Source organism: Pundamilia nyererei, unplaced genomic scaffold, assembly GCF_000239375.1.
Source record: "Pundamilia nyererei isolate P.nyererei 1_Seehausen unplaced genomic scaffold, PunNye1.0 scaffold00285, whole genome shotgun sequence".
Classification (NCBI taxonomy): domain Eukaryota; kingdom Metazoa; phylum Chordata; class Actinopteri; order Cichliformes; family Cichlidae; genus Pundamilia; species Pundamilia nyererei.
Genome location: NW_005187686.1, coordinates 549649 through 561323, shown reverse-complemented (window position 1 = coordinate 561323; position 11675 = coordinate 549649).

Genomic DNA, 11675 nt, shown 5'->3' with positions numbered 1-11675 from the left:
CCCTTTGACACCCCATTGAAGAGCCATAGGCTGTGGATCTCTTAAGATCTCACTGTTGGGTTTGTAAGGCCATGTTACTCCTAAATTTCTATCTTGTTCAAAGAGAAACTATAACACAAAGTTCTAAGCTAATCTACCTTAGTGTTCTCCTTTTTTAAAAAGAATCGATAAGAGAATCGAATCGTTAAACAGAATCGAAAATGGAATCGGAATCGTGAAAATCTTATCAATACCCATCCCTAGTGGTGACCTGACAAAATGTCTCTCCTGCTTTGTACGCAGCGCTCTTCAACACACATGACACTGTCGCTGTGTCAGTGCCGCCCCTTCCTTGGATGGCTCTGATAGTTCCCTCCCCCTGCAGACTGAGAACGCCCACAGACCTACAGAACTGGAGATTTTCTGATCCAGTCGTGTGTTACATTCAGTTCAATTTTATTTATACAGCACCAAATTACAACAGCAGTCATCTGAAGTTGCTTTATACTGTAAGGTAAAGACCCTACAATAATACAGAGAAAACAAAAACAACCATATGACCAGTTATGATCAAACGTTAGACCCAGTAATTTGAGTTTATTATGTTTTGGTTTACTTTTGCATCATGGATTATTCTTTATCTTTCTCTGGTACTTTGTGTTTCAGTTATCTTGGTGTTTTGGATTGTTTTCTCATTCTCTTGTTGTAATGATGATGATGTTTATTATTAGAGTTTCATGTTTCTGTTTATCCATGTTTTAGGAATTGTGGTTTCATGTATTGTTTGAGTTTCATGTATTATTTTCTGTCCGCCCCTCTGTGTCGAGTCCGTGTCTTTGAGTAGTGATTCATGTTTCCTGTTTTATTGTGAAAGTCTTTGTCTTATGTTAGTGTGTGCAGCTTTGTTCCCCCTGTCTCGTTAGCCCTGATCTCTCCCAGCTGTGTCTCCCTCCTGTTGCCCACTCCCTCATTACTACCCTGTGTATATAAGCCCTGTGTTTTCCCGTGCTCGGTGTTGCGTCGTACCATCAGATCATGCCCGTGTGTTTTTGTGTCAGTTTATGTTCAGTACCATTGCTCAGTTTCATCTTTTGTTTTATGCCAGCAATAAAGCTGAGGTTTGAGTTACAGTTCAGTGTCTGAGTCCTGCATTTGGATTCTCCTCTCCGCCTGCCCGCACACAGAGCCCTGACAGCTTTGGCGACAGTGGGAAGGAAAAACTCTCTTTTAACAGGAAGAAACCTCCAGCAGAACTAGGAACAGAACTACAAGTTTTCAAAGTCACTGAAATCCTCATGCTCGCTCATTTTCCTGATTCTCACATCACCTCTGTGGACATGTTCACCTGCTCCCTGATAGATCCCGCCCCAAGTAACAGGTGCTATGATGTAGAGGTAATCAGTACTATTCACATCACCTGTCAGTGCTAACCCCCCGTGTCCATCTAGTGCGTGATTGGTTCTTGCTCCCAAACAGACAATTCAAGCAGCTGGTAGGTGTGGTTCATGCATGGCCGGTCCCCTCTCTGTGACATCATACAGAGCAGGGAAATAAAACTGTGATAAAGGGTTACTGTACACACACTGAGCTCATTATTAGAAACTACAGACATGTTTAACATGAATGTCCCTGTGGCTCTGACTGTTTGACTGATGGGCTAAAGAAGCAGTAGGAGCAGAGCAGGCTGCAGACCGAGTGTCAGATATCAGCCGTCATGTTCCTGGTTTCTCCTGATAAGTGGCCCTTGTTATATTTTTATACACACATTTGCAAAAACCCAGAAACCCTTTTTTTTCTGAAAGTGAAAATACTGCTGTGATGGCATCATTAGCGTTTCAAATATATTAGTTCCCCATCTCACAGCCCACATACTGTCATCCACAGTGTTTCCCGTAGGCTGGAGTGACACTGAGCACACATACAATAAATGTCAGTACTCAGACTGCCACATCAAAGCCTGAGAGTTACTTTCTGTCTCTTTTCATCCTTGTTTTATTAGATCTCACACAGTTTCTGCGTTTGTGCAGGGGTGGACAAAATGAGGATGTACCCAGCACACAAGGTTTAAGATAAAACTTTTAGGAAGCTCTGAGTCATTTCAAGCACAACAGAACAAAGTCAAACATGAGGAAGGAGCTGCTCTGGGCCTGGAATGAAGAAACGTCATGCTTATTTCCTCAGATTATACCAATCCACGTTCAACAACTATGCTAAAATCTAAGATCTGCTTCTCCTGTGGAGCTTAAACTGTGGAGCAGAGGAGTACAAAGGTGTGATGGTGGTACGACTGCAAAGAAGAACTGCTTTATTGCATTTGGGTTCAAGGAGAGTGACAGTTTAAATATCGTCTTGATAAAATGGAGCCTTAGATTGACCGACAGGGTGGTGCAACTTTACCAAATAATTTGGGTAAACAGGAAGGCAAAGGTTTTGATTCACGGGTCAGTAAATATGCCAAACTTCACTTACGGAGACAAGCTCCTCCGACTGAAAGAATGAGACTCCAGATACAAGAGGCTGAAATGAGTTCCTCCAAAAAGGGAGGCTAGACTGGCGCTTAGAATAAATGAGCAACTCAAATACTGAAGCATGTTATTACCTGTGTGCCCATGGCTCTGATGGAAAACAGATCTCTGGTCTTGGACTCAGGGTTTCAAGTTTTTGTATGAAAATGTTTTGAAAGGTAATTTAAGCTCATGTTTCCTGTTACTAGTGTTATTTTATATTTTATTGTTGTCCTTTGGCACCTGGCACTGGTTCTTTAGTTACCCAGACTTTTAGCTCTTAGTGTAGCTGTAGAGGACTTGTTTCTACAAAAATCAAATCAGGCATTACCGACTAACAGTACCACTCATTCGACCACTGATAGTCTGCTTTCTCTGTTCAACTCAGCTTGTCTGGAAATACTGGATTCCATTGCTCCTTGCACCACTAGGTATCTAAAACCTAAAACCCAACCGTGGTTAAATAATGACACCAGGGAACGCAGACGGACATGTAGAAAAGCGGAAAGACAGTGGAAAAAGGACCGTCTCCAAGTGTCATTTGAGGCACTTAGAGAATCCCTGTCAAGTTACCAGAAAGCTGTAAGAGCAGCAAAACAAAATACTTTTCCAAGATCGTGTCCAGCAACTGTCATAAACCTTGGATTTTATTTGGTATTATAAACTCAGTTTTTAATCCTCCCACTGCTGATCCTCATATAGCAGTGAACATGTGAGAATCTAATGAAATTCTTCATTAATAAAATTGTAGATACTAGATCCCACATTATTCCTCCCATTTCTGACCCAGGTTTTTATGCTCCAACCTTGGCTGTTTTTGATCTCTTCGAGCCAGTATCCCTTTCATTACTTAATGAAGTAGCCCTTCAAAATGTACCCTGGATATCATTCCACCTAGGTTACTGAAAGATGTTTTTGACACTGTTGGTACATGTCTGCTTTCTATTGTCAAAAGCAGTCTTCGGTCTGGGTCTGTTGGATCTGTCTGTGGAACCCATCCTTAAAAAGCAGAGTCTGGACTCAACAGTTCTATCAAATTACCGCCCAATCTCTAAATTGTCTTTTTTGTCAAAAGTTCTGGAGAAAATTGTCCTTCTGCAGCTCCAGACCTTTTTAGACCAACACGACATTGGTGAACTATTCCAATCTGGTTTTAAAACGCACCACAGCACTGAAACCGCTCTTTCAAAAGTTTCTAATTACCTTTTAACTTTTACCGACTCGGGAGACTCTGTTATTTTAATATTATTAGACCTCAGTGCTGCTTTTGACACAGTAGATCACAGGATTCTTATCTCTCGACTAGAACAATGTGCCGGAGTTAAAGGGCTTGCTTTGGAATGGTTTAAATCCTACTTATCTAATCATACTTTCTCTGTTAGATTCAGGGATAAATTGTCTCCAAAGACGACCCTTTTTTGCGGAGTCCCCCAGGGCTCTATCCTTGGTCCAGTCTTTTTTTCAATGTATATGCTTCCGTTGTGATCTATTTTTGAAAAATATGGAATTTTGTTTCACTTTTACGCAGATGATTCTCAGATTAACCTTCAACTAAAATGAAAATCTGTGAATCCTCTGAAGGGACTGTTTGATTGTCTAAAAAATGTCAAGGCATGGATGGCTCTAAATTTTCAAAATCTAAATGAACAGAAAACTGAGGTCATTCTCTTTGGTCCTTCTGACCATTATGACCTTGGCCCCTTAGGAAATTATAAAAAACCATTTGCAAGAAATTTAGGGGTGATTTTTGACAGCAATTTAACATTTGACAAATAGATAAATAATGTAGTCAAAACCAGTTTCTTTCATATTCGCATAATTACAAAAGTTAAGCCCTTTCTCTGTTTCAGAGATTTTGAGAAAGCGATCCATGCCTTCATCTCATCTCACCTTGACTTCTGTAATAGTCTCTACTCTGGTGTCACCTCTTCATCAATTGGCTGACTGCAGCTAGTTCAAAACGCTGCAGCACGGCTCCTAACTGCTCCTTGCTCCTCATAGTTAGAGGATGAGTTGCTCCCCTGACCAAATGCGGTTGGGAAACTTGGGGTCTTCTTCATGAAGGCTGGGACGGAGTGGGGAATGGAGAGGAGGGCAGTTGTGGGATTGATTGTGTTGTTGTTGTAACTGATTATCTCTTGTTGTTTATCATTGATGCATCACGTATGTTAATGAGCTCTGAGTCTGGATCTAAAGAGCAGGACTGTAGGCACATGTGGATGAACTGAGCCTTCGAGAGAAGGGCTGAGGAGCTGCAGCGTCCTGGTGGAACTCCGAGATAGACTTGAGGGATTATATTTCTTATCTACACCCCTTCTTGTCAGGATTCCCAAGGAAGAAGATTGGGATGACAAGGCCTGGCAGAAGGATGTCTGTGATACTCTTGTTAGCCTGTTAACTGAAACCTGACTTTCTGAAAGAAAAAATATAGTCAGTGAATGATGGTCAGTGTAGTTACAATGATCTTTATATTTGTTGCATGTAGAGAAAAGGTCACTTGTAACTGAGTGTTTTTTGTTTGTTTGTTTGTTTTTTTCAGATTTGACTGATGATTCTGTTCGTGCAGTTTTCATGTCATGCTGAGCAATGCTTGGCTTTTTCTCCATTCATTCACACAGGAGCTTCAAAATAAAAGCCCAGAAGCTGCAGAACAGTGAGACTTTCCTCTAGAAGGATTTATAGTTTGTAGACATGGAGTAGCAGTGTTTAAGGTTCAGCTCAGCATACAGGACACAACCAGACAATTGACTAAACAAACTGGACAAACCAATGATGTCCATTTCTGCCCCATGTACCTTTGTGGTTTAGAGTCTAAACAAGCAAGTAGAAAACTTAAGAAAACAATCACGCAAGACTCAGTGACACAAATCCCGCTCTTTGATGAGCCATCAAAGCAGAAATCCTCCGGTTGGTCTGAAAGGTTTGACTAAATTCATAGTGCCAACAAGACTGCACAGCATGGCAACGTTTTTAAATGAGTCTCTAAAGAAAGACCAACAAACAAATTCACCAAAAAAACAAAGTTCAAACCAACATTTAAACCAACGTCCAAACTGTGAGAGGCACTTGTGTCTCAGAGGTCAGTTTGATCGGCTGTCTGAGTAGAAAGCACTTCTTTGGGTTCTTTGGGTTAAGAAGGGTTTGAACACAACCCTTAGCCCCTGAGGAAGATGCTGCACTGTACCTCCCACATTCTGCCTGCCGATCAAACCTCGACCTGCCCGTCTCTTTCCTAACCTTGAGGCCAGCTCTGCCCTCTTGCTCTCAGGTTGTCACTGTTCGTTACACCGATATAGCTTGAAGTGCTCTTTTGTCTCGAGCAGCTTTCACATGTGTGAATGTGTCTGAAAACCAGGTCCTTCCTGAAAAAGAGAGCATTGCTCTCAGTAGCTGAGGCACTGGGGTGAGAAAGTTACTGCTGACCGTCATAGTCATCCCTTACCCAAACAGAACGCTTCACAGACCCCCTTAGATCCATCATGAACATCCACCTCACTGAGGAAGAGACGGCCAGGCACACTGATAATTACCCAGAGGTCTCTCCCTCTGTGCTGAATGAAGAATTAGATTCCCTCTTTGTGCACGTTTGAAGGTGACTCAGCCATGCTGCCATGCAGGAAGCATGCTTTCAATTTGAAGCCACCCGGGCTTATTTCATTGTTCCCTAAAAGTCAAAACACGAGTCGGCTTTGACAACGTGACAAAAGAAAATCCAAAGCAGAAGTGATCTTACAACACCAACGCAGAGTCCCCAGCAGACCTCAAATTTACCCTATTTTAAGGTTTCATCATCATTCATCAGTGAGCGTCACATCTATCAACATCTGTTCCCATCCATCAGCTGCATGACTGCAGAGCTGCACATGTAACCAAGCAACTGCAGGAGGGCTCTGTGCGTGACTGATTGTAAATGACAGAAGCCCAAACAAACATCAAAATGCTGCCAGTCCACACAGAAGCTTGTCAGGCATCTTGAATGGAGCTGAGTTGAGCAGGGAGTGAAAACGCCACAGAGTGCAGTGTGGACCGGAATTGAGTTCTGGACCTGCTGCAGATGATCCGAAGGTCAAACTACAAATGTGAAAAGGACATCTGTCACTATGGGGACTTACCTGTACCCGTATGATCTCTACCTGCTGGAGGACAGTCTTAAAGCTCTGTGCTGTACTCTGTTCTGCACCTAAATGTAAAACTGACCTTTGAAATATCGATGTGCGATTGGGTCTAAGGGTGACGAATGATATTTGTACAGGTGAACAATGAGTCACCACTCCGGCTCTCCAAGCGGGTGCTCACAGGTAGCTGGATGACCTCAGGAGGTGTGTTTATCCCTGGAAGGATGTGCTGATATTTCTACGGCTGGGCGTAGACTCTGTAGTTCTGTTTCAGAGAAGAAGATGTCTTGCAAAGTTGCTCTCCTGTATTAATGGATCTGAGAGTTTTCACTGCCACCTCATGTCTGAGTTGCAGGGGAGAGTTGAATGCAGAGGTGCGTATGTACCCAAGCATCTGAAGGAGGGTTCGTCACACAGCAGATCTTAAACTACAAATACCTGCCAGTCCGCACAGAAACTGTCAGTAACTCAGAAGCAGAGATGCGATTAGACAGGAAGTCCAGAGACAGCAGTGCATTCTGGGAGCATCAGCAGTCATCAGATCAGACAATCTCAGGAATCTGAATCGGTCCAGAACCTGAAATTTCTTCTTCAGCTAGTCTGCTGATGATTTCCTCATGTGCTTGTGACATCAGCCACCCTCTCTGAGCTTCAGCTGCCAGACTTTCCTCCCAAAAACATTTTCATCCACGTCTGGATTCCTTTTCCCAGCAGTAACTGCTCAGAGCACAACCCCTCATTCTTTCTGTACTGTGGAGGAGGTGCGAAAACTTTTTGGTGTCATTGAACTAATATGTGAGTTTTTCTCCTTTCTTCACACATAATGTTGTTCAAGTGCACAATATCCAGCTGCTCTTTTTCAGTCTGTTTCATTGTGTCTTTTATAACAGTGTGTGTGTGTCTGTGTGTGTGTTTTACTAACTTGTTTGGAATAACTTTTTCCAGCTTTTGCTTCCTTATAAACCTCCTGCTATAATCTTGTAAATTTATTATGAACCATGGCTCAAACCATCCAGAGTGACTGTTAAACTTGCGTGTATGCCATCATTATAAAAGTCAGGCCTTTTTGAAACACTGCAGTGATAAAAAATGTATGAGCTTCCTTTGAAAGATAAATTCTCATTTCTTTGGCTACAAAAAACCCCAAATGTGATCCAAGACAGGTTTCTGCTGACCTGGTTTAAGTCAGGTGAGTGTGAGTCACATTAAGTGTACAGAAATATGAGTAACTCTAAAGGCTACTCTCACTGTATCAGCGAGCAGCAGTCAGTTCGATGTCTCAGGTGGGCGTCCGTCTGCACTGCCAGGGTTAACGGGCTCTGTGTGCTTTAGTCACGATCTGAAACCCCTTCCATCATCCAAACTTCCCTCTGGATGCCAATGAGTGCAAAACCACAAATTCCATCATTTGTTTATTACTCCTGATCTTTCTAACATGGTCATCTGCCACACAAGGAGCTCTCCTTGTGTGGCAGACTGCTGCATCCTCGATGCATGAAAGAGCGTTTCCACAGGTCCTTCCTGCCTGCAGCTGTCAGACTGTACAATCAAAACTGCTCCCAACAAACATAGATGTTTACATCAGCGCTGTAACTTGCACTATTTTATCAACCAATTCACACTATAACCAGGGTTTGCATCTTATCTGTATTTAATTTTATTTAACTTATTAACGGTACAGTACTCTGTTTTTGGCAACCATTGTCCTTGATGTCAATATGTAAAAATTGTGCATGTTTCTGTTCTGTCTTGTGTACTGTTTGTATATGTGTCTTTCTTGCTGCTGTTACACACGAATTTCCCCTTGTGGGACAATTAAAGGCTTCTTCTTCTTCTACTTCTTCTGAAACAATTTACAGGTCAGAGGGTTTTCCAGTTATCCCAAAGTAAAAAACAGTACCACTTTCTATCACTCCTTTGTGTTATCAGCATGTACTCCCACTCTCTGAGTGGTTATTCAAGGGAAAGACTAGCATCTGCATTTACAAGAAGAAATAGCAAAATCAGCAGGCTGAGAGCCGAGGCAGCAAACAGGCACATGAGAAACCCACAAACAGACACACTAGGGTAACTGGCCTTATCCTGCTCATCAGTGTGAAGTAGAAGATGAGGTCAAAGGAGCGACAGACACACCGAACGGAGAGAGGACAGTGAAAGGATGTTTGAAAAAATTAAAGGTGAGGGAGGAAAGAAGAGGTTGATGGAGGGGGAGGAGAGGAAGGTGGAAATGGGAGTAGGTCCATATTAGTCATTCTGTCCATGTTAATTGGACTGCAATTATATGGCTTTTGGCCTTCTTAGTGCTTCTAAAGATAGAGCGGGGGCCATCCATCACACTGTCTGTCTGGGCCTGCAGACGGCTGCTGTGATTGGCTGTGCAAAGAGAGTCTGAATAAACAGGCAGACATCAGCTCACTGGCACGTCCACAACTTCACAGAGACACAGAAACCTCCAACAACACCAACACCAAGGACTCAAAGGTTGAACCTGGACCTCGTGTAATTCTGACTGCATGACGGTTAAACAGAGGATGCTCCAGGGTCTGTTTGAGACCCCGGAGGGGGGGCCAGCGTGGCTGGGGAGGGTTAAACAGACCATAACAGAACACTGTTAACTTTATTTTATTCAGGCTTAAAATAACAGAAAAATACTGTTATTATTTTGATTTATTATGAGAGTTTATGTCACGGCCGAGGCCGCCTCAAAAGAGAAAGGACTCAAATGCTGGAAGCCGAACAGCACGTAAGTAGTTTTAGAGACAACGTTTATTTTCTCAATAAGTGTTCATAAACAGGAAACTGGAATGTGCGTTTAACAAGTGCAAAATGCCACAACTAAACCAACCAAAAGCAGTACACAGGTATATAACTACACACATCTACTGTTCTACTGATGACATCAGCTGTACAGAAAACCATCAGATATTTAATAAATCTTTACTTTTAAAATGGTTTTCTAACTTAAGGAAGCTTTTTTTAAACAGCCAGAAGATGTTTTTGTAATTATTTCATACTGCTAATTACAGATCTCATCGAGTATCAGATATGACTCCACATAAAATCACGTGTAATGATGTGACTGACTGAAAACTGAATACTAGCTGTTGTGTGCCGGCAGCTTAAAAGGTGAAACATCTGTTCTTATAGATTTAGATCCAGTGTATTATATGTGGAAGCTGATGATCTTTAGTTTTCCTCCCACTGATTTTCCTATTTGATAAAAGTCATCACCTCCTCATCCAAAGAAAACTCCATGCACTCCCTCTGCTAACTCAGAGAGGCCACCCCGCACCACCACCCCAACACCACCGCATCACCACCACCCGCATTTCCATTTTTCTGAGTTTCTGCAGAACGGTTCCTGATTTAACTCCTACTGATATTTCTATATTAGAAAAAACTGAATAATGAAACAAAATATTTATGAATGTCACTCTTATAAACTTTATTTTAAAACAGGTTTTTGTGAAATTATATTTAATGATATTCACTGAATTTTAATGATGCAAGCATTTAATTTTACAGGCATTTAACATTTATTGTTCAAAGTCATTAAATCTGTGAATATGTAAATAATAACTATTCATTTCTATTATTATCGTTCATTTAACCAGTTTTGGTCAATAATCCTACAAGTTACACAACCACTGTAAAATTACATCTTTGACATAATTTCAGATGTTATGTACTTACACAAGTATTAAAAAACTTCCATAGTTACACAACATATGTGTTAATTAACACACAGATCAGTGTGAATTTCACAATCCTTTTGCTATTTGTCACTTTCACTCAATGCATCAGATTTTAGAAATGCATTTTATTCCCTGTTACAGGTTTTTTATGTTCATTCACATTAGACGTGTTCATTTACATTTTCGATGTACGGTTATGCTAACAGTAATCAGTGTACCTAATATTTCTAACACCACTGCACATGTGATTGAAGCTGCGCCTCAGCTGACCCCGCTCTGTGGTTTTACTGCTTCATGGCCAAGCTGCTGTCATTCCCACTCACTTCCTCTCTGTTTTAATTCCACTAACAGCTGACTGTAGAATATTTAGCAGAGGAAATTTCACGGCCGAACTTGTTGCACGGGTAACATCCTATCACAGTATCAATGCTGGAACTCACTGAGCTCCTGAGAGGGAGCCATGTTGGTAGAAGCAGTCTACCTGTGGCTGTGGAAGTGATTGGAACACCTGAGTTCAGCGAGTTGGATGAATGAGTGAATGCTTGTGGTAATGTATGGTGAGAAGTGTGAGGGTTGGCCGAGACCAAGTGGAGACGAGACCAAGACCGAGACCAAGTCGAGAGGAGACCAAGACCAAGACGAAAAAGTCTTTAAACTGCAGCCAGGTGTTGCTTCGTTTATGGGTGTCAGGCATATTTATGTGTTTTTGCGATGCACTCGCACAGCCCTCCTCACCGCTGTCTCACTCACTTACTGAGAGGACAGACACACGCTCCACTTGACTGTTGCGTCTCTCACCCTCTCTGTTTTCCACATAATGATATTATCCTATATCCTCGCATGTGATTGGCCACAATATGGAGGGATTGGAGCATGGTTGAGCCACTGTGTGAGAGCTGAGCAGCGAAAGGAAATTAAGTGAGGAGCCGGCTCTCGCTCAATGGGAGTCGACTCTTCTGATTCACTACAAAGCACTCAAGTGTAACCCTGGTTAACATAGCTAACAACAAATAAAAGCCTGTTAGTATAAACAGTCATAAGAAATATATTACAGGTGATAAATAGTCAATAAATAGATCATAATGATTAGAAAATTCATTAAAAACATCAGCAATGATATAATTCATGTTATAGGATTTCATTTGTGTTTAAAAACATGTTAGAAGGGTACAGAACTTGCTAATTCATGGTGTTTTATGTTAATTCAGGTAAAATGGCTAAACTATGTGTTGAGACTCTTATTGTGAAAGGGCACGCTGCAGCGTGACTCCTGTGATTAGCCACACCCAATCGGGTTGTTCCTTCTTTTTTAAGCTAGAGAGAGAGAAATGCAGACAGTCCTTGCAGAGCTGCTGCTTAAATGAGTGAAAAAATAGTAAAAA